Below are 26,839 nucleotides of genomic sequence, written 5' to 3' on the forward strand. Positions count from 1 at the left end.
ATATAATAAAGACAAATAATACAGAGTGAAATATTTTTTTCAAAAACAAGAGAATGAACCCTGGCCGGTTTGGCTTAGCGGTTAGAGCATTGGCCAACGGACCAATGAGTGGAGGTTCAATTCTGGTCAATGGCATGTACCTCGGTTGAGATTCTTCTCCAGCCCTGGTTGGGCTCATGTGGGAGGCAGCCACTCCATGTGTCCCTTTCACGTCAATGTTTCTCTCTCTCTCTCTCTCTCTCTCTCTCTCTCTCTCTCTCTCTCTCTCTCTCTCTCTCTCCTCTCTCTCCCCCTCTTTCCCTCACCCACTCTATCTGAACAAAAATGAAAAAATATCGTGGGGTGAGGATAAAAAAAAAAAAAGAAGAGAATAAAAAAGACCATGAAGTATGACAGGCCCAAGCAAACTAGAAATAGGACAGCCAAATAGAAGGTTAAGAAAATAATAAGCAGTTTCTAAAAATATATAAGATTATTTGTGATATAACCAAAGACAAGGACCAGTGAATAGATTACCATAGTGCAGAAGGGACCCCAGAAAGGGGAGGAGATTGCATGGGGGTGGCAGGAAGGAAGGAAAGGATGTCACAGGATTTTAAGGGGTTGGATGAGTTAGAGTTTGTAAAAAGACCGGGAGCCAAATGAACTGGTGATGTTGGTTTTTATCTCTTTTTCCATTTGTCTTTCTGCTTTTGTCCCCCGCATGTATTCCTTCCTTGGCCTCACTTGGTTTTGAATATTCCCAGCAGTTTTCCTCTTTGTCTACACTATTACTTTTTTTTCAACCTTCTTGCCTTTATTCTTTTTGTCCGGCTTCTACTAATTTCGAAGGCCTAATCAGATGAAACTTTTCAGATCCCACCTGCCTTAGTTCTCTCTCTGAATTCCTATAGTGTTCATGTTGAACCTCTCTCGTAGGACATGGTTTTCTGTAAATCCCATAAATGTTTTTATAACAAACCACCTGGGGCCTATTTCCTGGACTGATTCATAGTTTGTCATCAGTAAGTTGTGTTCAATGAAAGAAAGAGGACAGGAGGGGAAAATCCTCCTCTCTCAGTTGGTTTTTCTATAAAATTAAAAATTTGAGAACAATATTTATTTAATGCATTTGTCGCTTTCCAGAGATCTTTCCTTTAAGGGTTAAGGGGTAAATCAGAGGTCATATATTTCTCCTTGCGAACAAAGCAATAACCTGGAGACAATATGAACTCACACACACACACACACACACACACACACATACACACACACACAGCACCACCACCACCACCACCACCACCAAACGAGACAATCACACTAACACAAATAATCAGGGAAAAGGAGAACGGAGCAGGGAGAAGACCAGAGCTTTAGAAACTGGAAACTCAGGCTTTGATTTGCATCAAGTAACTCAGCAGCCTTGAAAGTTGCACTTCACATTTCTGAGTCACGGTTTTTTCCCCTGTAAAATGAGAAGTTTGGCTGGAGAGTCTGTAAATGTCTTGGTAGAAGGACAGGGAGTGAGGCTGCAAAGCTTTGACTCGTCTTTTCAGGAGAGGAAAGGAAGTCAGGTAAGAATGTGTTTTCTGAGCGTCCAGGTCCAGACCCATCCCTGGCACGAACTTCTAAGTTCGTCTCCTGAACTCCTAGTTTCTTTTATGAGACAAGAAAATATTTTAGAACCAGCCTGGATCTTCGCCTCCTCCACGTAGGCTGTGAATGGAAGAACGTGAATAAGCTAAACAAGAGAAGCTCAGAGCAGGACTCTCTCAGAGGCAGCGTGGGAATGCCATTCAAAGAAACTGAGACCTGACGCAGCAGAATGTCCTTGATTCTCTGGGAACACAGACCCTCACATCCTGGCTTTCAAAGAGTAAATTGCAGGTGCCCTTGTCTGTGGGTCCTTCAGAAACAAAGATTCACAGACTGCTAAAACTAGATACGATTTTAGAGACTACCTAACTAAAAAAGAATAACTCGAAAAACAACCAACAGCTAAGAAATAATCACAAAGTTCACTATCTTTCCAGGTAAGGAAACACACCGCCAGCAAAAAATTTCACTGACAGGTTTATTGAGGGAAAAATCAGGTTTTGACGTGCTGGAAATAGGAGGTTCACGCAATTGAGCTAATGAAAGACTGAAAATTCACAATCTGAAGACGAGAGAAATAGTCAATAGATCTATACACACTTGGGCAAAATAAGTCTCATCATTCATGGGTCAGTAAAGAGTCTTCAGTCAGGTTTATTATTTTAATAGAATATAAGAAGCAGTATCACTCAAAGTCCATAGTCCCTTACTGGCTCACTTGATTCCACTCATTTGTGATGAAACAGAACTGTTTTAATATTTCCTAGGCTAGTGTTCATGTACATGCAAAGCTTTCCTTTTACACAATCTAACCCTTTTATCTTGGAGATGGGACAACCAAGGCAAGAGATGGAAAGTACTTGTCTGTTTGGAAGGACCTCCTGTCTGCGTCAGAAATCAGTCTTTTACTCTTGATGCTAGCCTGTGGCATGACTGATGGCCCCCTTTCTAGTTCTGCCCTTCCTTGACATCTATACTTCTTTGTAAATTGGGAACCTAACTTATGCTCTTGTATAATTTCAAAGGAATTTGAAATTAGACATGCAAATGAAGTGGTTGCTGCAACAATAGTGAGACTCCCAGTTATCTGAGTTGACCAACGAATGTTAAGACAACCACTTGGCAAGACTACTAAAAAGAAATATCAAGCTTCAGATGGGGGATAGGTAGGGGTTGCCCTAGATGCCTTTTAAGGTGCTTCAAGTTCTAAAACTCTATGATAGGGGGACTGCAAGCATCATGTTGTCATTATCCCAGTATCTTCTCTACCAGAAGAGGATGGGGCGCAGAAAGGGTGTCTTATTCACAATGCCCTGGAATGTAGCAGGTGTCCAAGAAATGCCTATTAACTGAGTGAACATATAAAGTGTGAAGCAAACAATTGGAGATCTCTTTGGAAGGACAGCTTTCAAGATTACAGTGTTATTGCTCTTTATTTTCTTTTCATGACAAGTAAACTTTCACAGCACCGTGGTCTGAAAGGTTGCACCTTGCTTAATCTATCGTAGCTCTGCAATTTTACTAGAGGCGAAGTGAAACAATGGCCGTGTCACAAAGTCCAGGAATAAGATTTAATGACTGGTCTTTAGACAGAACTGGAGGATGGAGAATTGTATTTAAAGAAATATTTTTGGTTTTGAAAAAAATACACTAAAAATTGTGAACCTGTAAAATGCCTTGGAGGTCATCTCCCTCTCCCTCCCCTACCCCTCCAATTGTAGAAATGAGTAACTTTAGACCTGGAAAGGGATATAATTTAACTCAAGTCTCCAGATCTCCAGGTCTCAAAAATGTAGAAATGTTATCAGTGCACATAACCATAGGGTGTGAGCTTTCCGAAGATAAGAAAGATTTATTCCATTTCTTTTGTGCCTGGGGAAAGCTCCTCGATTGCAGACAGACACTCGGGATGTAGTTTTCACAAACTCTGACACGAAAAGTATTGGCCACAACGCCCCTATATCCAAGAAACAGCTGTTCAGTTTCCTCTAGCTCTGAAGTGACTTCCTGACTCATCCTCTCCCAAAACACAATTGAGTCCTTATCGCTGTGCTCTTTAGCAAGCGAAGATGTGGCTGCTGATAGGATTCTGTCCTCCAGGGGTTTATGGCCACAAAGCTTGGCAAGGGAGCCGATCAAAACACTGTTATCCCTGCTGCAGCATTCCTCCTCACCTAACACACCCTGGGACCTAGCCAGGAGCAAGTAGGTGTCTTGCCTACATAAGTGGTAGTTTGGGAGGTCATGGCAGGGTTTTTGTTTAGAGCCAGCATGCTTATTAGAGAGATTAAGCTGTTTCCTGACCCCACATGATTCTTCCCTGAATTAAGAATCTCAAAACGTTAGAGCTACAAGGTACGTTACAGGTCATCTTGTATTAATTCCTCATTCTGCATTTGCAGAAATGAAGCCCCAGAGACAGGAAGCAAACCTCCCTGAATCACACATCTCCAAAGGCAGATGGGGTTTTCTGAGCCCTGGAAAGCTTTCCACCGTACCCTGCTGTAGCCAGTGGAGTGGCCAACATGCACATCTACCTTCGTACAGGTGGTGAAACAGACCCTGAGGTTCACTGACCTTATTTCACTCACACATCTACTTAGTGGCAGAGTTTGTTCTAAAACAACATTTCTTCACCTAAAATTCTGAGGTCTGTAGATGGGCTTCCATGGTGCCCATGGATTGTTTGTATGTGAAAGTGTGTCAACAGTGTACAAATGCGTACAGTTTACTGAGAGCTTTGGTAATTTTCGTTAGATTTTCAAAAGGATTATGACCCCAAAAAGTACATTTTAGGTAACCTGCTATTCATGGCAGTTACAAGTTTGTTTGTTTGTTTGTTTTTAATGCCTTAAGGTCATACACATGAGGAAACTCTATCTTGAATTATTGGAAAACTCTTTCCAGTAGTTCATCTCCTTGTTAAGGTAATATTTATACAAACGGTCTCCTTTAGATATTATTGGCTACTTTATGGGACAGGCAATTAAAGAAAAAGAGAGTACATATTGAAAACAGGGAGTCATTTTCTGAACTTTTATATATTGTATCCTGATGTTTCTATCAGTGAAAGTTCTTGGGTCTTCATCTCTAAAGTAATGGTGGTCCTCGGCTCTCTTCCTCCACCTCTCCGCTCTCCTGCCACACTGAGTAACACAAAGTTAAATATTCTAAACTTAGAATGAGATGACATGGGTTTAAATATAAGCTCTGCTACTTGCTAGCTTTGTAACTTAGAAAAATTGCCCTTTCAGACTTTCAATATCCTGGAAAATCTTTTCAGTCCATTGAAGTATAATGCTTGCCACTGCATGGGTGAAATCAATCATATATACAGAATCCAACAAAGATTGTATAGAGTATTTTTTACCTAACCTGCACATCTACCATCGGTTCAGTGGGGGCCAGGCTATTCAGAAGATCGGGATTCTGGCTTTGACATCAGCTTCTTGTCTCACATTGAACCAGTCATTCTCCTTCACCTCCCATGTCCCACCTAAGGACCTCTGTTTCCTTGTCTGAAAGTTAGAACAGTTAAAACAAATTTCTCCTTTATTTCTCTCTCTAACATTCTGTGGTCTCTCCAGCTGTCAATGAAATCTCACTGGATCTGTGGAAATTAATATTCTTCCATGATTCCTTCACAGCTGCATGTTGTAGAACTTCCTAGAGAGACATTTCTTTGGATTGATCTTGGGGGATACCTTCACAGTCCAAGAACTGAGTGCCTTACAAAGGAACCTAAACCTGGCTGGAATAAGGGGAAATGAGGAATGATGGTTTAGGCCTGTTATTTGCATATTTAACTGTTCTGTTGTATTTTTTCTCTCTTTTGTCCAGATTAACTCAATCTTGGTATATTATTCATTTTTGTACAATCCCTCTATTAATGCAGTTTCTGATAATTACAAACTATTTTTAGAAGTATATTTAAGTCTTTTTTGTGATCCCTTATACATATGTTCAACTAGAGTTGGAATACATTTTACCCCCTACGCCCTCCTCTGGCAACCACAGATCTGATCTCTGCTTCCAAGAGCTTGGTTTTTTAAAGAGGATTTTTAGAAAGTTGACATTTACTTCAACAAATATAAAATACTTCAGAAAGATTTTTTAATTTTTCTCTTTGTTTTTTTTTCTTTTTTCTTCCGTTCTTTGTTTTCTTCCTTCCCTGTATTTTTACCTTCTTTGCCTGCCTTTGTATTTTCTTTTTATTTATATCTTGTCTTATTTACTTTCTTTTTCTCTCCATGCTTACATTTTTTGTAAATGTTTTTATTTATTTTTTAGAGAAAGAGGAAGGGAGAGAGAGCTAGAAACATCGATGTGAGAGACAAACATGAATCAGCTGTCACCTGCACGCCCTCTATTGGGGATTGAACCCTCATGTGCCCTGACCCAAAATCCAACTGGGACCTCTCAGTCCATGGGATGATGCTCAATTCACTGAACCACACCTGCTGGGTGCCATGCTTACATTTTTAGATGTAGGTTATACCTCATTCCAATAGGAATGTGATATAACTTACAGTGCAATTGGCTAAAAATAGGCAATGGTCATGGTGAGAAAAATAGAACCTTACCTTATTCCATAAATAAATTCTATATTATTTTTAAAGGGAATGTAATAAAAGCACAACATATAATATGCATTTCTTTCTGAATTTGAGAGGGAAAAGACTCTGAACAATTGAACAATGGGGAAAAAAAAGTACACCTACCACAAATCCCTGAATCAGAAAACATTTGATACAACATCAATTTATGATTAAAATACTCAATAAAATGGGGATAGAAGGAAAGCACCTCAGCATAATAGAGGCCATGTATGATAAACCCTCAGCCAATATCATACTCAATAGTGAACATTAAAAGCTTTTCCTCTAAAATCAGGAGAAAGATAAGGATGCCCATTCTCACCACTCTTATTCAACATAGCTTTGGAAGTCCTAGCCAGAGCAATCAGGCAAGAGAAAGAAACAAAATCATCCAAATTGGGAATAAAAAAGTAAAAGTGTCACTTTTTGCAGATGACATGATTTTATTTATAGAAAATCCTAAAGACTCCACCAAAGAACTATTAGAAACAATAAACAAATATAGTAAAGTTGCAGGATACATAACGAATGTATAAATATTCACAGCATTTCTATATACTAACAATAAAGTTTATAAAAAGAAACAATAAACACAATTTTTTTGCACTTGCAAGAAAAAGAATAAAATGCTTAGGAGTAAACTTAACAAAGGATGTGAAGGACTAAAAACTACTACTAGTACTAAAAACTACAAAGCATTATTAAAAGAGATTGAAAAAGACATGAAATGGAAAGATATTTTGTGTTCATGGATTGGAAGAATCAACATAGTTAAAATGTTCATAAGACCCAAAGCAATATAAAAATGTAATGCAATCCCCATCAAAAGCCCACTGGCACTTTTTAAAGAAATAGAACAAAAAATCATCAGGTTTGTATGGAACCACAAAAGACCCTGCATAGCTAAAGCAATCTTGAGAAAAAGAACCAAGCAAGAAGTATCACACTATCTGACTTCAAATTATACTACAAGGCAACAATAATCAAAACAGCATGGTATTGACAGAAAAAGAGACATGCAGACAAATGGAACAGAACTGAGAGCCCAGAAACAAAACCACATGTATATGAGCAAATAATTTTTGACAAAAAGGAACCAAAAAAGCAAAATGGAGAAAAAAAGCCTCTTCAATAAATGGTCCTGGGAAAATTGAAAAGGACATGCAAAAGAATAAAATGACTACAGTTTGTCCCATGTACAAAAATTAATTCAAAATGCACCAAAGACCTAAATATAACATCTGAAACAATAAATTACATGCAAAAAAAATAGGTACTAAAGTCACGAACCTTGGTTTTAGAGAAGACTCTATGAATTTGACCCCAAAGGCAAGGGAAGTAAAAGCAAAAATAAATGAATGGGACTACATCAAACTAAAAAGCTTCTGCATGACAAAAGAAACCACCAACAAAACAAAAAGGCAACAGACCTAATGGGAGATGATTTTTATAAACAACAGCTCCAACAAGGGGTTAATATCCAAAATATATAAAAAAAACTCCTACAATTCAACACCAAACAAACAATCAAATTTAAAAATGGGCAGAAGACCTGAACAGATACTCCTCCCAAGAAGACATACAACTGGCCAACAGATCTATGAAATTCTGCTCAACTACACTAGCTATTAGGGAAATGCAATTCAAAGCTACAAAGAGATACCACCTCAGGTGGTAGAATGGCTATTATCAACAAGACAAGTAATAAGTGTTGGAGAGGTTGTGGAGAAAAAGGAACCCTCATTCACAGCTGCTGAGAATGTAAACTGGTAGAGACACTATAGAAAACATTATGGAGGGTCTTCAAAAACTTAAGAATAGAGCCCTGGCTGGTTTAGCTCAGCAGTTAGAGCATCGGCCTGCCGACCAGAGAGACCTGGGTTCGGTTCCCGCTAAGGGCATGTACCTCTGTTGCAGTTTGTCCCCGGCCCCAACTGGGGCTGCGTGGGTGGTAACCAGTCGATGTGTATCTCTATATGTTTCTCTCTCTCTCTCTCTCTTCCTCCCTCTCTCCCTCCCACTCTATTTGAATATAAATGCAAAAATATCCTTGGGTGAGGATTAAAAAAAAATTAAGAATAGAGTTACTATATGACCCAGCAACCCCTCTTCTGGGTATCTACTCAGAAAACTTGAATATATTTATTTGCAAAGATATATATACACCCCTGTGTTCATTGCAGCACTATTCATGTGGCCAAGACATGGAAACAACCAAAGTGTCCTTCAATAGAGGACTGGATAAAGAAGATGTGGTACATAGATACTATGGAGTACTACTGAATCATAAGATGAAATACTGCCATTTGTGACAACATGGATGGATCTTGAGTATATTATGCTAAGTGAAATAAATCAGTCAGAAAAAACTAAAAACCATATGATTTTACTCATATGTGGGATATAAAACTGAAATTCATAGATACAGACAACAACACGGTGGTTAGGGGAGTGGTCATGGGTAAAAGGGGCCAAATATATGGTGATGGAAGATGATTTGACTTTGGGTAGTAGGCACACAGTGCAATCAATATACAGATCATGTATTATAGAAATCTACACTTGAAACCTATGTAATCTTGTTGACCAATGTCACCCCAATAAATTTAATTTTTAAAAGTATTAGAGAGTAGAACAAAATCTAGAGCTGTAAGAAGAGGCAAAGACCCTGAGATGTTGGGAGCAGCATCTACTCAACTATCAGTGGCTGACCTGTCTATCGAACTCATCATTTCTATCTCCCTTGGACAGATCTAGCATGGGTTAGATTATTGCAGGGTGACCTTTAGCCAGTGTATTAGAAACTATTCACTGTCTCAAGACCAGTTTTCAAAAACATTTGCACAAAAGAATATAACTGAACTTACTCTCCCCTTCAAAAAACAAACAAAATGAGCAAACAAAACAATCATCATTGTTTTTACCTATGTTACAGGTACCGATTATATATGACCTTTGACTTCCAGTCCTGTCTCAAGCATCCACTCGCATGGCTTCATTGGTACCGTGATAGGAATAGAGGAAACGGCTGCTTCCCTGATTCACAATTTCTACAAAAGCAATAAATGGAAACAAAGCACTGTATAAAACATATGCATTGTGGTGTTCCATAAATGTTCAAATTACTTTAACTAATTCATTAAAGATTTGTTACTTTTTCATACATTCATATTCCTCAGAAAATTTTGGATTTTGAGCAATAGACATCCAAGAAAATGCTTTCCTTTAAAGTACACACTGATTAAAACCAAGGGAGAGGAGAACATGATATGACAGATTTACTGTGTGAATTAAACTTGGTAAAATACCTGAAATACAGCACTTATTTGGGGTATGATTATAGCTACATCTAAGTGGGTTTTGCATTAGTAACTAACAGTATTTTATGAAGGTTGGAATACCATGTGTCACAAAAAGGAATTACTGAACAAAATTTAGGTAGAAATAATTATTTTGAATGTGTGCTAATCTAAAGGGTAAGATAATTTTCATATAAATTAGGCTTTTACTTTTTGCCTACTTAAAGAGAGAAGGCCATAGAAAAATGGTTAGCAGTACAATGTAATGGTGGAGAGCACAGATAGAACTAGAATTAAAAAAAGTTCTCTGGTCATTGGCTGTGTAACCTGGAAAAGTTGAATTAACCTTGCTGTGCCTGGTAGCCTCTTTTATAAAATGTGGGTGGTGGTAATAAAGATGGTACACACTTGCTTCACAAGTTGTGAGGATGCAATGAATGAATATATGAAAATACTTACAACAGTTTCTAACACCTAATCAAATAACACCATTGAAATTTTAGCCTTATTATGTGGCCACATTGTCTTACAGGTATAAAATATATGAAAGAGAGGAGTTTGTAAACTCTCTATGAGCTTTAGGAAACGTATAACTCAGAGTGCCTGGAACTGTAAAACATTTGTATTATTTCTGCCAGAATATTGATGTAAGAAACAAAAATTTGACTAAGGAATTAAATAAAGTCAACACAATATTATGAATATATTTTGAAACTTATAATAAAATGTTTTATTTTATAATGGTATGAGATTTACAGAAAAATTGCAAAGATAGTACAGACAGATCCTATACATCTCATACGCAGTTTTTCTTATTACTAACATCTTACTTTTTTTTTTATCCTCACCTGAGAACATTTTTTCATTTTTTATTCAGACAGAGTGAGAGGGAGAGAAAGGAAGCGAGAGAGAGAGAAACACCAATGTGAAAGGGACACATTGAGTGGCTGCCACCCACACGACCAACCAGGGCCAGGGACAAACTGCAACCGAAGTACATGCCCTTAGCAGGAACCAAACCCGGGTCTCTCTGGACCACAGGCCGATGCTCTAACCGCTGAGCCAAACCGGCCAGGGCACATCTTACATTTTTATGACACGTTCTCCACAATTAATGAACCAATACTGATACATTATTTTAAACTAAATATATATTTTATTCAGGTTTTTTTTAGTTTTTCCTAATGTCTTTTTCTGTTCCAGGATGCCATCCAAGACACATTATATTTAGTCATTATGTCACCTTAGGTTCCTCTTTGCTGTGACATTTTCTCAGATCATCCTCGGTATTTTTATGAAATTGACTGTTCAAAAATCTAGTTCTTGAACAAGCTTTTAAGAACTACTGGTCAGATATTTTTTAGTATACTCTTCAATTACAATTTTTCTTTTTTTTTTTTTTTTTCATGATAAAACTTGGATTATAAGTTTTGGGAAGGAAGACTGTAGAGGTAAATTACCATTTTCATGACATCATAATAAGAATATATACCACTGCCCAACTGGTGTGGCTCAGGGGTTGAGCATTAACCCACGTACCTAGGGGTCACTGGTTCAATTCCCAGTCAGGACATATGCCTAGGTTGCGGGCTTGCTCCCCAGTAGAGGGAGTGCTGGAGGCAGCCAATCAATGTTGATGATTCTCTTTCTCATCTATATTTCTATCTCTCTTTCCCTCTCCCTTCCTCTCTCTCTTAAAATAAATAAATAAATAAATCAGTAAAAGACATTAAAAAAGAAGAGTACATACTATTAACTTGAATAATCGCTGTTGATATCAATATTGGTTATAGGGCTGATAAACTGTTAATCAGTTTTCTCTATTGTGAAGTTATTCATTACCCCCCTCCCCTACTATACTCTTTGGAAGAAAGTCACTATGTTCAGCCCACACTTAAGGTGTGGGGAGTTATTTTCTACCTCTGTGAGGGTGGAGTATTTGCACAAATTATTGAAATTTTTCTTCATAGGATACTTGCCCTTTCTCCCACATTTACTTATTTATTTAATCATTTATTGATATCAGTATGAACTCATAGAGAGCTATTTTATACTTTGGGATATAATTCAATACTACCTTATTTGATTTGTTGTTTAAATTTCTCCAGTTTGGCCCATCAGGAGCATTTAGTTAGCTCCTGAGTTGCTTTGGCATACTTTCATTGTTGTCTGTGCATGTTATTTTTTTTAAAGATTCTCTTTAGCTATTCCTTAATTTTATATGATTTTATGATTATATAGTATGTTCCAGGCTCATTTCGTACGTTCCCTGTCCCAGTCCCAGAACTGACTATTTATCCAAAGATCCTTGGTTCCTTTTTTTTTCTTTATTAATTTTTAGAGAGAGAGGAAGGAAGAGGGAGAGAGAGATAGAGACGTCGATGTGAGAGAACCTCGACTGGCCGCCTCCTGCATGCCACTGGGGATCAGGCCCACAACCTGGGCATGTGCTCTGACTGGGAATCAAACTGGCAACCTCTTGATGCATGGGTCAGTGCTCAGCCACGGAGCCACACCAGCCGGGTCCTGGTTCCTTTTATTGTAGAATAATTTTATAAACCAAGATATGGACATTAGGTGTTCTCATTGCTGCCAGGCCATCTCAACAGACAGAGTGAGGAAATATTTATGCTAAAGCGTGTACATATCTATAATGATTCTAATATATAACCATCTGTATCTATGTTAAGCCAAACACAAATGTATACTGATGTCTCCAACTTTTACCCCACGCCACACGGTCATACTAGCTGGCTTCCTTTGCTTACCTGTGTCCTCCCATTCTAACCCTGAGAAACCTGGCTCCCAGTCTTCTACCATTCATTTATTTAGTCAGGGGATGATATTTCTGTATCTTAGAGGGTCTGTATCTTAACCCTCTATTATGTTCCACTTATCTGTATGTATGTTATTTTGCCAATACCAAGCTGTCTTGATTTCTTTAGTTTCATAGTATGCTTTGAAATCAGGTAGAATCTTTCCATTTTGCTTTCCTTCGGTTGTGTTGAATATTTTTATATCTTTTGCCTTTCCACATAAACTTTAGAATCAATTTGCAAATATCTAAAAAAAAATAATAATTTGCTATGAGCAGGGAAATACGTTCCAGGATACGATAGACAATGACTAGTTAAGAAAATACAGCTCTTTTGGTTTAGCCCAGCAGGTATATTTATAAAAAGACAAAAGATTTTTTTTATGTTTCTATTTATGTTTTAGAGAGAGAGAAAGGGAGGGAGAGATAGAAACATCAATGTGAGAGAGAAACATCAATCCGCTGCCTCCTGCATGCCCCCTCACCCCCACCCCAGGGATGGAGCCTGCAACCCAGGCATGTGCCCTGACTGGGAATCAAACTGAGAACTCTCAGTGCATGGGACGATGCTCAATCTACTGAGCCACACCGGCCAGGCAACTCTTCAGATTTTTCTAAAGGGCAGAAATAGATAATCCATGAAGTCAATGATATCCCCAGGCATGGAAAGCTACGATTTGGGATGACAACATGCAAAGACTGAAGACTCCATGTTTAGGAAATACTGTGGTAACATTGCCATTGCCTCCTGGGGCTTTTTTTGGACTTGTGGAAGAATCAGGAAGCGTTTATACTTTGAAAAATGTTTTAGATACTATGACATGATGCATGCTGGATACATAGATATACAGGGTATTTGTATGTAATATCTCAATTTAATGTCTTGATAGATGTTGCTAGTCACAGGATTTCTGCAGGTGTCACTGAAGAGTCAGTCCTATCCCATGGCGCTGTGGCTGACTGCCGTTGTTGACAAGGATGATCCTTTGAAAGGTCATGTCTCTTTAGCCTTCTTTGTGTTGAGAAAAGGTTTAAATACGAATGAGGAACAAGTTTTGGAAGAAATTGTGCAACACGTTAGCAGAGCACTGGCCCTGTGGCTGCTTTTCGAAATGCCGTGTTTATGTTACCCAAAACTAGATCTGGCGAAGTTCCCAGGTCAGCTCTGTCTGCCCTTGTCGGTGGCAAATCTTATGAGGCGACACCTACAATTGAAGACCCCAGCATAGCATTTTTAAAAAATATTCTCACCTGAGGATATGTTTTTATTGATTTTTAGAGAGAGAGGAAGGCAGAGAGAGAGAGACAGAAACTTCAATGTGAGAGAAACATTGATTGGTTGCCTGCCATATGTGCCCCAAGCAGGGATCAAACCTGCAACCTAGGTATGTGCCCTGACTGGGAATCAAACCTTTTGGTGTATGAGAAGACACTCCAACAGAGTCACCCAACCAGGCCAAAGACCCCAGCATTTTTAGGCATATACAAGAAATGCTTAAACAGGCATCTTACCCCTTTATTTATTTATTTATTTTTGAGTCAATACTACTTTTTTTGTTTGTTTTAAAGGTTTTTATTGATTTTTTTAGAGAGAGGGAGAGAAACATAAATGTGAGAAACACTGATTGGCTGCCTTCTGCACGCCCCCTACTAGGGATTGAGTCTGCAACCCAGGCATGTGCCCTGACTAGGAATCAAACCCGGACCTCTCAGTCCATGGGAAAACATTCAAGTCACTGAGCAACACCAGCCGGGCTTGTGTCAATATTCTAATTGAAGTCAAGTTTTTATTATTTCCTACAAATAAATATTTAAAAGTAACTTGCTGTGATTTTTATTAGGATTGTATTAAATGTATAGATCAAGTTGGGAACAACTGACATATTGACAATATTAAGTTTATGAGTCCTTAAACTTGTATTATATCTCCAATTTTTCAGATCTTTCTTGATTTTTCATCAGTTTCGTAGTTTGCCTTATATAGATCTGTGTTAATTTTGTTAGGTTTATAGCTAAATATTTTTTTGGTACCTTTGTAAAATTTTTAATTTCTTATTGGTCATGTCTGATACATAGGAAATCAACTTTTATATAGTAACCTTGTATTTTCTGAACTTGTTATAGTTCAAGAGATTTCTGTAAACTCTTTGGGATTTTCTACATAGACAATCATGTCATTGGTGAATAAAGGCAGTTTTATTCCTTTCTTCTTAATTCATATACATTTCGTACGCTATCCTTTTCTCGTTCTACTAGTTAGGGCTTCCGGTACAGTTTTGAAGAGGACACTTGAGAGAGAACGTACTGACCTTCTTGCCAATCTTAGGAACTTAGAAAGTTTCTGGGTCTTTTGGCATAATATATGATGTAGAAAGTTTTTTTTCCGGTAAAGATTAATATTCTTAATACACTTGAGAAGTTCCCCTTGATTCCTAGTTTCCTAGACGGATACTGCATATTGTTGAATACTTTTTCTTCATCAAGTATGATGATCACATGGTTTTTCTTCTTCAGTCTGTTTATAAGGTCAAATAATTTTTAAAAGTTTAAATTGAAATGTCTCTTAAGCTTCAATAATTAGTTTTTTTCCTGCTTCTTTATATTTTGCTTTCCTCATTTTTTTCCTCCTCAATTACAGCTGGCAATTATTCCTTTACTGAAGGCAGGAGCTATGGTTACACCTTTTAGAGGGGAGATACAGCAGTTAATGATATATTTCTAAAATCAGAACACATGAGTTCACAGTTTACTTTTTAATTAGCTGTAAAGCCATAGATACATTATTTCTTCACTTGCTCTTTGTGTAAAAATAGGGTAACAATAAGACCTGCCTTATTTTGAGGATTAAATATATTGACATATAAAGTTCTTAGAACAGTATCTATAGATAGTAAATTATATAAATATATTTTTTTATTATTGTATATCACTCACATTGCTTAGCACATTACTTTGCCCATTTTAAGTAAAGACCTATATATTTTCCTTACAACAAATGACATTTAAATTACTGCTCAAGGTAATTTTTTTAAACAATATTTGAATACTTGATACCATGTTTTATTTAGATCTAGGACTATACTACTGTAGAAGTGGCAATGTATAATAGAATAGTATCAATTGTACTTATCTCACAGAAATTTTATTGGAATAAATGGGAACAATAGACATTAATACAAGTAGATTCAATTGAACTATTATTGAATACCTACTAAGTACTGGCCATGGTAAACTCACTTCTCCTGACTCAAAGTCATTGTTCTTTGTGTACAAGTCTCCACATTCTACATGCTACCTTGATGTCTGGAAAATATCTTATTAACTTTATGCATGTGAAATTTTAACAATACAAAATCCGCATTCAAAGTATGGACATATGCTTCCTACTCTGTGTTGGATTCTCTAGGAAGAAGCTAGAGCTTTTCTTCTAATATATCTACAACACTGAGTTTGCATACAAATACCATCAGTTAACCATCCAATTATCCATTGTTTTATCTTTAGAGTGATGTAAAAAAATCAGAAAAATATTAGGAAAGTAGGACATAGTTATGCTTCATCGACAATGGTTTAATATTTTATTATGTATGTGAAAAAGCTTCTAGAGCTTGCAAAATGATAAATCCTTACACAATCCTTAAACGTGAGGTATGATACCTTACACAAATGTTTACCAACTTGGATTGTAGGTGCTAATGGAATGTTTTTTAAGTCATCCCAGTTTTGGAAGTATCTTGTTTTAGAAACGAAAGAGTTATCTGTGCTGATGCTCCTTGGTGACTAGGAAACACTAGTCTGATTGCAGCGTTGAGTGGATGAATCCCCTTGTGCATTTCATAAGTCTTAGTAGCTTAATGTGCATGGACACACTAAGTATCTGTAAAGTCTTGATAAATGGTGATAGAAGGAGATATGACTTGGGGTGGTGAACACACGATACAACATATAAATAATGTATTCTAGAACTGTGCATATAAAACCTATATGATTTTATCACCCAATTTCACCCCAATAAATTCAATAAAAATAAAAATAATTGAAATTAGAAAACCTGGATCAACAGGTTGTGAAATAACTTGAGGTCAAATGCCTGCCCAAAGGCTCCTAAAATGATTCTTTTGATTTTTCTAACTGAGGTTGTTAAATAGGAACTGTAGGAATAGTACTGTGGTGAGCAGGGAAAAAAAACTTAGCAGGGTGGTTTTCTGATATGTTTCCATTTTAAGTAACTGGGTTTGTATTAAAAAGCGGTGCCATCATTCACGCATCTGTTTCAATGACCATTTACTGAACGCTTTACTCTGGGTCAGGCACAGTATTTGGTGTTTTCCAGTACTATGCCTCATTTGGTTCTCACCACTGCTGCATAAGTAGTATTATTATTCCCAAATTCCAGATGGGCAAGGAGAGCCCCGCATGGTGAAGACCAATAAATAACATGGTACTTTTCTAGTTCGAATGCAGAAACTGCAGGATCCTGTAAGTAGACAAGACAGGTATCACGATCACATAGGCATCACCATTTAGGGTAAGACATTCTTGAGAATTACTGATGGATCAGGTACCGCACAATGACATGTCTTATGCACTGTGATGTGGTCAGGATAAGCCTTCCCTTTTCATAATACTGATGCAACACTGGAATGAGAGAGTAGGAACACAGAGAATTGGAAACAGGAATTGTCTCAAGTATTGACTTCACTTCTCAAATTTAAGGTAGTGAGTTCTATATGCTCTAAATATTCCAGGGATAATTTTATAATTTTAGGAATGATTATGGTGATGATGATGATCACAGTGTCCCATCCTACAAACATAAAAAAATAAAAATTAAAAACTAAAAAACAACTTGTGTCATATTAATATGTTCCAAGTTTTTTAGACAGTTAATACAGCACAGAAGTGATGCTAATGAATTGTGGTTAGGCAGATTACCAACGTCCACTGAAGCCATAAAATGTGTAATTTGTGATTCTATAAAGGGTAGTTAAGATTGGTTTTCAAGTTTTCTAATAAGAGAGATGACTTTGAAACTTGAGATCAGAACTGTATTACATACAATGGCAAGGTAAAGTTTAGGACTATTATCTTTCCATTATTTATAATAAAGGAGATTAAAGTAGCAAAAACTAAAGATAAGTCTAGTTGAAAACTACTTGGTCCCTCCTGCTGCCAGCTTTTTAGCTGCTCAGAGTAAGTTATTAAACCTCTTCAGGATTCATTTTTCTCAATTGCAAAAAGGGTAAAATAAGTTGTACCATCTCATATGGTTAGTGTAAAGATTAAATGAGCAAATGAATATAAAAGGAGTTAGAATTTAGTACAGAAAAAGTCTCAGTAATGTTACCGATTGTTACTGTGCTTACAATCATTTTGTGCATTATACAGCAAGAAAACCTTTGTATCACAGGGAGATGACTCCAGTAGCTGCCCCTAAAGACTTAATATGTGACAAACGGGAATTAAGAATTTGTCTGTTTCGTATGATCTCACTTATTTGTGGAATATAATGAACATAGTCTGAGGAATGGGGTAGCCCCAGAGATGTGGAAGTGGGGTACAGACTGACAATCTCCAGAACAGGGGGTGGTGGGGGAGAGATAAACCACAGAATTTATATGCATGTATGCATGAACAGTGGACATGGACAACAAAGCTGGGGACAGGGCAGGGAGGGGGGGAGGGGGGAATCAGTGGGGGAAAAAGGAGAAACATCTGCAACAAAAATAAATAATAAAAAGAAAAAAAGAATTTGTTTCGTCCAGCCGATGTGGCTCAGTGTTTGAGCATCAACCCATGCACCAAGAGGTCGTCCAGTTCGATTCCTGGTCAGGACACATGCCCAGGTTGTGAGCCTGATCCCCAGTGAGGGGCATGCAGGAGACGGCCAGTCGATGTTCTCTCACATCAATGTTTATATCTCTCTTTCCTTCTCACTTCCGCTCTCTCTGAAATCAATAAAGAAAAATAAAAAATAAAAAACAAAAAAGAATTTGTCCATTTCTGTGAGGATGTAAAGGCTATAAAAACTCTTCCCTCGGCATTTCTAAAATCATTATCAATGAATGACAGATACTTTTAAGGAAAGATACAGAACAGAAATTTAAGTGAAACATGCCCAGCATAAATAATATTAGGGGAAAGTCCAAGTGAGTATTGAAAACCATCTTTCAGAAAACCAAAGATACGGATGCAGGAGAATTAATTTGCAGTCACATGCGGATATATACAGGGTGGGGCAAAGTAGGTTTACAGGTGAGTCTACAAAACACAGAGTTCATTCTTGTATTATTTGTTAAATACTGTATCATTTTACATAAAAACAATTGTAAACCTACTTTTGCTCCACCCTGTATAATTTTTAAACTGAGCAGGGGATGTATAAAATAGCACTTATTTGGATAATATGTACTTCTATGGAGAATGAAAAAGAAAAAAGAAAGAAAGATGCCCAAGTTCACAAGACCCATTCAAAAGAAGCCTAGACTTGAACTTGCCAATAAAAAGCCCAATCCCTTTTCCGCCACTTATGAGACAAGGGACTCTGGATAGGTTGCTCATTGTCTCTATAATCGTTTTTTTCTTTTGCAAGAGGGGTGATAACACCTGACACACAGTCATGTTTGGTAACATCAGTTGAAAGCATCTTTGATCGGAACTTTTTATTTGTTGCTAGGTGTTTTTTTATTTTGTTTGTTTGTCTTCCTTTTTCTTCTGTGTTCCCATGTAGGTCAACAGCACAGGCATGACTTACCCTTAATGAGTTAACTGGCTAACTTTTCTGCAGGTTTGAAGTTCCCAAGTGAGTACATTATTTGATGGGGCCTTAGAAATTTCTGACAGCATAGGGTTGGCCAAAGCACTCTCCTTAAATCAGCAGTGGGGACTGTGCTTGAGGATTAGACGCTGAACTGGCCTTGGGCACCTTGTTTCTGGAGGTGCATTACAGCCTTGGCGGCTAAGCTTCCAAGGGGTCTCCTGTTGTTTTAGGAGCTTCCCTGGGAGAATGAAAGGTTTCAGCTGAATGTGAAACATCAGACAGAAACTGTAGGGAAGATTTATTGACAACGAATCTCAACCTTCCAAAAGTTCATTGGAGACCAACTTCCTTGTCAGACAAAATGATTCAGATTTAAAGCCCTCCAGGGGCCTCTCTGGGACTTTAGAGCATTAGAGAGCTTTTTTCCTTGCTGTCATAGATTATCTCTCCATTGTTTTGTGACTTGTTGAGGGGAAGATTTGATTGGTAAATCACCTCTTCCCTAAGGCCTTAAATTCTTGACTCATTCGAAGATAAGTAGAACTCTGACAATGCATTCCACACAGCTTTCTCTTCTGCAGGGATCCCCAGTCATCAGCCTGTGCCATGCCAAGGGTGGAATGAGCAGGGCAGATGGCAACGGGAAAGAGCTAAAGGATAAAGCCCAGGCTGAGAGGTGCCTGGGGGGGTTGTCACCTCGGCAACTCTGTTTTTAACTAGATAAAGAATCAGGACTGAGCAAAAAGCACAGACTTGAATTTGAGTCTTAGCTCTGTCATTTGAAATAGGATCTTGGGAAACAATGAACTCTTCTGTTATTTTCCTCTTCTGTTAAACAGTTTCTCTCTCAAAACGTTATTGATAATATTGAATATAATGGAATATGTTTGGCTCAGCGGTGAGAGCATCGGCCTGCAGACCAAGGAGTCCCATGTTTGATTCCAGCCAAGGGCATGTACCTCGGTTGTGGTTCATCCCCGGCCCCAGTTGGGGTTGTACAGATGGCAACCAATCTCTCCCCCCCTCCCCCCCGTCTCTCTCTCATACACACACACACTGTCTGAAGATACAATGTAAAAATAGACTCAGGTGAAGATTAAAAAAAGAAATGGTAGAAAACTAATAAATCACATCATCACCAATAGGTGTTGAGCACGGACCCAGGCAATATGCCACGTGCTCCACAGCATTTCCACGTTTCAGCCTCTCACAGTCGGCAAAGTAGGTGCCGTGGTCGTTTCTGTGTGTTAGAGGAGAGCAGACTTGCTAACCCTCTTCCAGCTAGCTGGTGGCCGCTGCAGCCAGAGCGAGAACAGGGCTGACTCCCATCCATAAACCCCGCTTACTGTTGCTGTCCATGACCCGATTCAAGGGTCTGCCTATTTGAAAAGGTCTGCCCGCCTGCGTTGGGTTTGCATTCGATGGATCGAAAGGAGAGGCAGAGAGCAGAGTTGTTTATGGCTCTAAGTATAAGTAGTTTTCAAAATCCAGTTCCTTAAATCCTAAGTCAGGGAAAAGCCAGGGAGTGCACCAACATTATATTTTGGTTCCACAGTCGTCAGTGATCCACAGAGCTTAGAGCTCAGCCACTTCTTCTTGCTCTCAGAAGAGAAGGAAGCAGAGGCCTATAAATGGGTCCTGAGGGATCCGGAGCCACACAAGTCAGTTGTTGGAGAACTGAGGCCGAAATACAGGTCTCCAGCACGCCAATCTACCACCCCGTGTGCAACCGCGACCCGGCCTGTACCGGGGGAACCACAAAAAACGAGTAGCCTTGTGGTGCCTAACACGGTTTTACTCACTGGAAAGGACCTGATAGAATCACACTTTTGTGTGAATTAAAGGCACTTTGCTGCTGCTTGTCCCAGAAAACACTTCTCTGGGTTTATATGTGGAAAACCAAGCCACACATATCCTCCTTCCACGTACCTAACAGATTTTATTTACACACTAGGCCAGTGCTGTGCTACAGGCGTGAGGAAAGGAGACCATGATGGTAGCAGGAGTGATCCACATGCAGGGGTGTGTGTGTGTGTGTGTGTGTGTTTGCGCGCGCGCACCTGTGTGGGGGTTTCTGCACTGCTTTGACTGAAAAGCTTATGTTGCGAGGTCATATTGGCTCATGCTATTGTTTCTCCCAGAATGGTCTTTTACTGTCTTTCTATGTGGCAATATTTAATTAACTTTTCAAACCCCAGTTCTCATCGCTTTCTTTGTGAAGCCACGCACAGTGTATAAAGTAATTTCTTCAGCTCTCAGACAGCCCAACACTTAGATAACATCGACCCGGGGTTCGGATCTCAGTTTAATGTCGCCATCTCAGGGAAACACCTTGAGATCAGGCTCCGCCTTCGTAATGTATGCATTCATTGTACCCTGTTTTCTTCACACACTCCTCAGGGTCCTGGAAGAGAAATGACTGTCTGACTGATGTCTGTCTCCCTCACTGGGCTCCAGGTGGAAGAAGGGACAGGTCTCTAGTTCAGGGCTTTCTTTCGCCAGGACCCCGGATAGTGCTCAGCATGGGAGAACCACTCAATGAAGGTTTTTTTTTTTTTTTATTGAATCAGTAGTGTGTCACTTTGTATTATACATAACTTTTCATACTTCTGGCATGATCATAGAATTTTGTTTGTTTGGAGTTTAGTACAATGTTGGCACTTAGTAAATGCTAATTTTCTTTTTAAGGTTTGAAAGAGTAAAATGAATAAAATAGGCTGAATTCCCTTTTCCATGGAAGTTTTATATATCCTGATAAATCCACATATCTAGAAAATTTTCTCAAAGGGATGCTTTTCTCTTTGAGAGGAAAAAAAATGATAGAAATGTAATGTCCCAAATATCTGTAAAACTCTATGATTTTTAGATTTATATTTACCAGCTGTATGACTACCTAGAAGTGCTGTCCGTATCAGTATAATGTTTTTATATAACATGTGGTCATTAAAAATCTTCTTTCGTCATTGGCAGCCCAGGTTGTTCGGTGCCTACGCTATCTGGGAATCTGTGTAGTAGAGGCTCAAGAGCTGGGACTTTGGCATCAGGATGGGTTGTGGTCTCTGCCCTGTGGCTTTCTGGGCGTGTCCTGTAGGCAAATTGTCTGACTAACCACTCAGTGCTTCAGTTTTCTCATATGTAAAATGGGGATACTAATGAAACTTACCTCACAGGATTGGTACAGGGATTAACTGGGTAATAGGGTTAAATGGTAATAAGGGCTAATAATGCACAATGTCTAGTATACAGTTGTAAGTGGTAAATATATTTGAATTATTAAAAGTAAGGGAGTAAACGAGGGGGAGAATGGAGGGCATCTATAATACAGTTAGAAATACAAAATAAAATAAGTTTCTACTTATCTCAGTTTCTAAAATAGTCTCATAACAGATATTTTTATTAGGTAAAAATTTAAGTAACTATTCTTTTTAGGACTCGGAGGCAGGAAAATAAAGGGGACTATGCAATCAAGCAGGTGTATGTCACCTGTCTCAATAAGTGTTAAGGACATCTGTTCTAGTTAGTGTGCAATATATCATCAAATAATATTACCTCAAATAATGAACAATTCCATAAAATAATTCCATATGATGGCATCCTGATTTATAATAGAAACATCAATACCACATGAACAGTGTCATTGTGAGGTAGTTGCAACCCTGGAGGGGTCATTTCTGTCACTCTCAACTTAAATTAGAACCACTTGCCCAGCTGGTGTGGCTCAGTGTTTGAGCATCGACCCATGCACTAAGAGGTCACCAGTACGATTCCCAGTCAGGGCACATGCCCAGGTTGTGGGCCCGATCCCCAGTGGGGAGCACGCAGGAGGCGGCCAGTCGATGTTCTCTCTCATCGATGTTTCTGTCTCTACCTCTTCCTTCCTCTCTCTCTAAAAATCAATAAAGATAAAAAAAATTAGAACCGCTAATGGACTAGCGAATGTAGAATTCATAAAAACAAATTTAATATAAGATTTAATATTCGGAAAACTGAAAGGAAGCCCCTGGCTTTCAAGACATTGGCTAAAGCCCTGGCCAGTTTGGCTCAGCGGTTGGAGCAACGGCCTGTGGACCAGAGAGTCCTGGGTTCAGTTCCCGCTAGGGGCACGTACCAAAAAAACCCACATTGGCTAAAGGAAAACCCTCACAGGGGTGTGTTGGATTCTCCAAGGGTGCAAAAGATTTTTTTTAATGTCAAAAGGTGGAAAGGAAGACTGGTTTAGACCTGGAAGAAGATCATTTGCCACCTTCAATTGCTCGTCTACTGTGGAATAAAATGCCAGCAGCCCTTCTACAGAACTGTGACACTCAGGGCCCAGAGTAGCCAAAGAGAAGGCCCAGACTGACCGGGCTTGCAGAACTAAGGAAGAATCTATTAATTCCACATTGCCCATCCATACACCATACCCAGGAAGGCACTGGCTTTTCTCAACCTTGCTCTGACATGTGCTTTTTAAATATGGAGAAAACCTCTCTATCACATTGTAATATTTTACCATGATCACCTGGTTTTAGCTCCACCCTCCCCCAATACAGGCAGTTGGCACACAGGATGACAGTGATGACAAACATTATTTTGGCACGGAAATAGAGAGGTCAGCTTGCCCTTGTGACCTTAGTCCTTAATTCTGTTTTACGCCCTAGAGACTCTTCCTGTCTCCTGCCTGTGGGCTTTCAGCATCTGTGACATCCAGCCAGACATCTGATGCAGGTGCTCCTCTCCTCCACCCAACACCTGTAAATCAGACCCAGAAGTACCCAATCCTACATGCCAGCCAGGAGAAGGGCAAAGGGATCTAATTCTAAGGAACACAGGTTATCACCGGCTTTGTTTATCAGACAAGGTAGTACCAGAGAGAGGGCTTGAAACATTGCCTAAGGCTCCAGACCTCTGCTACTTACATGGAAAACCCCAAAGGGCCCCCAGTCTCAGGAGGAACAGTCCTCTGAATCTTACATAATTTTTTCTTCCCGCAAAAAGATCTACAAACAGTGTATACTGGGTCTCATCTCATTTTGTTTCATTGTGATTCCTTGAAAGCACTCTGTTGCTAGCTTACTAACCAAAGATTTTAATGTTATATATGCAGATGAAGCATTTTAGATTTGCTGATGATTATTGTCAACATTGAACAACTTTAGAACGTTAGTAAGATATTGTAATTCTCAATAGTACAGTTTCACTACTTAGAAATTGAATTTTTAAAAAACATCTATTGTTGCCCGGCTGGTGTGGTTCAGTGGATTGAGTTTCATCCCATGGACTGAGAGGTCCCGGTTGGATTCCTGGTCAGGGCACATGCCCGGGTTTGGGCTCCATCCCCAATAGGGGGCATGCAGGAGGCAGCCAGTCGATATTTCTCCCTCACATTGATGTTTCTACCTCTCTTTTCCTCTCTCTCTAAAAAAATCAATAAAAACATATTTAAAAAAATAAAAATAAAAACATCTATTGTGTCATCACTTCAGCAAATTAAATATTCCCATTTTCCTGTTCACGTCAATATCTAGCTAGATGTCTGCATAATATTTGAATTACTATAATCACAGCATAGGTAAAATTGTATTACTGAAACGTATCATATCTGCATTTTTTGGAGCTTGCCACAGAGTGATCATTTTAATGGGTTAGGGGAAACATGGATGAAGGGAGTGGAAACTGCCTGTTACAACATAAGTAAATCATGGGCATGGATGTATAGCATGGCAATTACTGTTCATAGTACTGAATTATATGTTTGAAAGTTGCTTAATCATGCTGTATTGTATATTTGAAAGTTTCCAAAGAGTAAATCTTAAAGGTTCTCATCATACCAATAAATGATGTAACTACGTGTGGTGACAGATGTTAACTAGACTGATTGTAGTGATCATTTCAAAATATACACAAATACCAAATCATGATGTGCACCTAAACTAATATAATATGTCAATAATGACTCAATAAAAGTAATATAATTTTTTTAAAAATCAGTACGGCAAATTTAAAGCTTATACTTAAATTTAAAAAATAGTATACTTCTGTACGTAGAAACTTACTGATAATTAAAAATTAATCTTAAATATTCTTTAAAGTGGCTTTCCAATATTTTTTTTCATAGCCATAATAAAAACATGCTGTTTATGTATCACACACACACACACACACACACACACACACACACACAGATACACAAACATCTATAAGTTCAACCACAACATTTCATAAAATAATACTTACCCATACTACCTGCAGTGGGATCTATTCCCTTTGTTCCATTCTAATCTATTCCATTCCAGAGTCATCCATTGCCCTTTCTCTCCCTCCCCACCTCTCTCTCTGTCTTTCCCTCTCTCTTTCTTTTTTTTTTTTTATCCTCACCTGAGGACATTTTTCTATCTTTTGTTCAGGCAGAGTGGGAGGGGGAGGGAGGAAGAGAGAGAGAAACATCGACGTGAAGGGACACATCGATTGGCTGCCACCCGCACGACCAACCAGGGTCGGGGACAAACTGCAACCGAGGTACGTGCCCTTAGCGGGAACCGAACCAGGGTCTCTCGCGACCGCAGGCCGACGCTCTAACCGCTGAGCCAAACCGGCCAGGGCCCCTCTTTCTTTCTTTCTTTTCCTAAGTTATCTACTGTAGCCCATAACATTGATTTCATGATCTTGATCAATTGATTGATAAATACCTTTATTTTTTATTTTTTTAGCTTTATTGATTTTAGAGAGAGAGGACAGGAGAGGGAGAGAGAGAAACCTCTGAGAGCGCACATCCATCGGCCGCCTCCTGCATGCCCCCTACCGGAGACCCGGCCCACAACCCGGGCACAAGCCCTGACTAGGAACCGAGCCAGCGGCCTCTTGGTGCAGGGGTCAATGCCCAACCACCGAGCCACAGCAGCCATGCGATAAATACTCTTTAAAAGCCGTTTTGACAACATGTAGCACTTAAACATGATTAATGACATTGAATTCGAACAGCGATATGTACTATTTTTAACTTCACGCGTGGACCCAGTTTCCGCGGGTGATTTCTCCGCCAGCGGCAGTAGTCACGGGAAAGATACTCGCTTAAGAAAACTAACTTGTCGTCTTGTGAACAAAAGTGTGAAAGAAACCACAATCTACTTTTGTTTCTTTTGTTCATTGGCTAAAATCCGACTTTTGATTCTATCACATGTACATGTTTTATTAAAATCTGAACGCTGACTAATGGCATATAAGAGCATTTGGTTTGGTTGCTTAATATCTTCTCTGGCCTGAATGAAAATCCTAATGTCTGAGGATGCACTCACGTGTCTTGTGCTTACTCTGCCAAAGCGGATAACAGAAAGTAGTCCCTTAAAGCATGCTCGCTGATGACAAAGGGGCAGATTACCAGGGGAGCAACGAGTGCAGGTAGAACAGACTGCGCAGGGCTCTAATCCCCACCCCCCACCCCCCACCCCACACACGCACACCTGACACTCAGAAACACAGAATCATTCATTGATTCTTCATTATTCGCTATTTTACTAGCCTGTAATAACACTGCTCAAATGGCTGGAAAAGAACAGAAACAGAAGGGAAGGAGAATTTTTGCTTTATAAAGTAATTAAAATTATGATTACTGATCATAGACTTCTTATACCCACAAACTGCTCTATGGCTCAGAGATACTGATAAAACAGTCAAGTTAGGAACCTTGCCAGTGTTCAATAAATTTTAGTGTCAACGTATTTTTTCACATGTTCCTAAAAAAGCGATCATCTCACATATCTAGAATGTAAGTTATTATGGTGTATTATTACATACCCCCGGGAGTTATATGCCC

At 38.9% G+C, this 26,839-nt stretch overlaps 1 pseudogene; it reads left to right on the forward strand.

The window, feature by feature from the left end:
- Window positions 1-1,451: 1,451 nt before the first annotated feature.
- On the forward strand, window positions 1,452-23,367 carry LOC118616943 (annotated as a pseudogene).
- The last annotated feature ends 3,472 nt before the right edge of the window (window positions 23,368-26,839 follow it).

This window comes from Molossus molossus, unplaced genomic scaffold, assembly GCF_014108415.1.
Source record: "Molossus molossus isolate mMolMol1 unplaced genomic scaffold, mMolMol1.p scaffold_m16_p_5, whole genome shotgun sequence".
In the NCBI taxonomy this organism is placed as follows: domain Eukaryota; kingdom Metazoa; phylum Chordata; class Mammalia; order Chiroptera; family Molossidae; genus Molossus; species Molossus molossus.